Source organism: Sinocyclocheilus rhinocerous, unplaced genomic scaffold, assembly GCF_001515625.1.
Source record: "Sinocyclocheilus rhinocerous isolate Xijiao unplaced genomic scaffold, SAMN03320098_v1.1 scaffold382, whole genome shotgun sequence".
Taxonomy (NCBI): domain Eukaryota; kingdom Metazoa; phylum Chordata; class Actinopteri; order Cypriniformes; family Cyprinidae; genus Sinocyclocheilus; species Sinocyclocheilus rhinocerous.
The window spans coordinates 269,193-271,992 of record NW_015642829.1 but is presented as its reverse complement, the minus strand read 5'-3'; positions in this window follow the sequence as shown (position 1 = coordinate 271,992).

Genomic DNA, 2,800 nt, shown 5'->3' with positions numbered 1-2,800 from the left:
GGTCAAAAATCTTTTCAGTTGCTTACTTTCTCCCTTTTTTTCTCTGTCCTTTTCCTTTTTACTTCATAAAGTCACACTTAATTCACACTTGATCTCTCATAACTGAAGAACAAAAGGCACAATGGTATTTCCATTCACATATTCATTTCAACTCCGTTGCACAGCAGGTAAAATGGAAAAGCAATAATAGAAAGGCAACGAATGAGAAAGTCTGCTGGACATGGTCTTATATGAACAGTGTGGTCTTGCATCAATCAACTGAATTGAAAAGGATAAGACTAAGAATAACAAAATATTCTTTACAGGGTGGAAATGACTCAAATTTGATATATTTTTTGTCTATGTTTGACAATGCCTAGCTAAAATAAATGAAATTGCTTCTGTAATATATCTATCGCAGGGGTATTCAGTTAAAGTTTCAAGAGGTCCAGTCTCTCTCTCTTTCTCTCTATATATATATATAATCCTTTAATGCACTAGCCGTTGATTATCCCTTTTATATATATATATATATATATACACACACACACACACACACACACATATATATACATACATATGCATTTCTATCTGGCAACCAGTAGTGCTTTGTAAAAGAAAAAGAAAAAAAACTATCATATAATTAAATATTTGTAATTAATGTTTCTTCATAATATGCAGCTACTTCTTTTGTTTTTAAGAACCAGAAGTCGCTGTATATCTACTAACAAGGGCTATAATCAGCCAAATCTTGATCCATCCAGCATGGTCTGATCAAAACACTGTATCAGAGCTGAGCAGAATAATGCAAATGTCTCTCCATGTCATTAATAGAACAGAATGTTCTTCAACATACCAATATAATCAATAAACATTTAGTATGACATTCATACAATCAGAAGTTTGTGAAGGGCATTGCTTCCCATCTAAAACTGAGCAACCCAAAAACCACAGCTGTCTATCTGCCAGGAGCAATGTCTGCTTGATGTGCAAATGGCTGCTTGATGATTTACGTGTTTGGTAATGATATTATTGGGCCTCCACAAAGCCCCCTTTCTCTCTGTGCCTGTGGTTTTGCAATTTCACAGATGATGACTTTGAAAAACATACACAATATGTTAACCTAACTAAAATGTCATATTTCCTCAAAAGTGCTCACACAGCTATTCATTTAAATGGAAATGGAGTGAACGTTGAAATGCACAACCTACGCTTTCCCTACTAATTTGAATGTATTTCACCTCACCGAGGACTGAAGTTAGTAGAATGAGGCCTTTTAAATGGCATAAATAATGTAAATTCCACTGGTAAAAGTGAAGACTAGCAAACAAACCTGACAACTGTATATGAAGAGTTGCCATGGCAATCTGCTCATATGTTCTTTCTGTGAGAACTCCTTTGCATAGCCTCTAGCAGAACGTATATTTCTGATGCAGCAGTTGTGCACACACTGGTTATTAAGGGCAAGCTTGTATCCGGACGGTCCTCAAGCAAAGTTCACCAATTGGGAGGGTGGTCTAAGTGGAAACAAATATCCTCAATGTACAATATAAAGCACGTATTCACAACCAAGTTCATCAGTAAAATTTAATCTTTTCCGATTAAGGAACACAAAAGGAGATAAATTTATAAATGTTGTTATAAAATGGCACAGGTAATTTATTAAGCATTAAAGTGTGTCACAATGTCCTACCATTGTACTAAATTCACCCATCCGTATATTCATTAATTATATCCTTGTTTATGTTCCGCAGTAAAAAGAAAGTCATACGGGTTTGGAATGACATGAGAGCAAGTAAATGATAATAGAATTCTCATTTTTGGTTGAATTATCCCTTTAATTAGATAGTTGTCCAGTGTAGGTCCGTTCACACAGCATTGGCTGACAAAACTTACTTTTAAATCCTTCTTCGGTTGGTTCACTTCAGTTTGGTCACTTATACAGTATGTAAACTTAACAATATTTAACATTCTAAAACAAAACTGACCTATATTATGCTGCTGTGTGAACGTGGCCCCTGTTCATTTGTCATTTTGTTCTTAAACGCAAAGCAGAGACCCATCCAGGGCTTATCAGCTCACAGCCTGAAGGGTTTGTTTAGATAGTATTGTAGCAGCCATGTTTAAATATGAGTAGTCGAGTTCTGCCTCTCCCTACAAATGAGTCAGTAGCGAGAGTTAGTTTGTATCCTGGGAAGGCAGAGAGATATCGCTTCATATATCACCCATAGGATTTCAGAACACTGTATATCATTGCACAGCCACGCAGATACGGTATTATTCACGTACGGTGGGACATCTGGTCCCTTGGAGTCTCTTATCCTGCCCATTCTCTCACTTTCTGAGAGAACAGTACCTTGGCTGGCTGTTTGTGACTTGTACTGGGGCCTAAATGCCAAACTGTGAAACAGAGATGTGTGAAGTGTCTTCCCTCAGTGGGCAGTCAGAATCATCAGTCGTCCATCTGCCACTATCAGTCACATCTCTTGGCTTTAAGCAGCTCTTCTCTCGGATCCACACTGCAATAAAGGAGGGTACGCACACACACACACACACACACACACACACCAGTGGAGGACACAGGGACTCACTAATGCTGAGGTCTGACATGAGATGCTCCAGTAATGGAATGAGAGTAGCATCTCCTGAGTTTACCACACACACTTAGATGGGAATGGCACAGCCGTTGATGCTATTTTACCATGATGGATGCTGGTTGGGGAAAGGGACCTCCCATTGCGTAACTAATAGCCCCATGGTTTGTGTGCTTGTGCCTCTGCAAATTTATGTCCTCCATCAAAAGGTCCCTAGACTTCGGTAA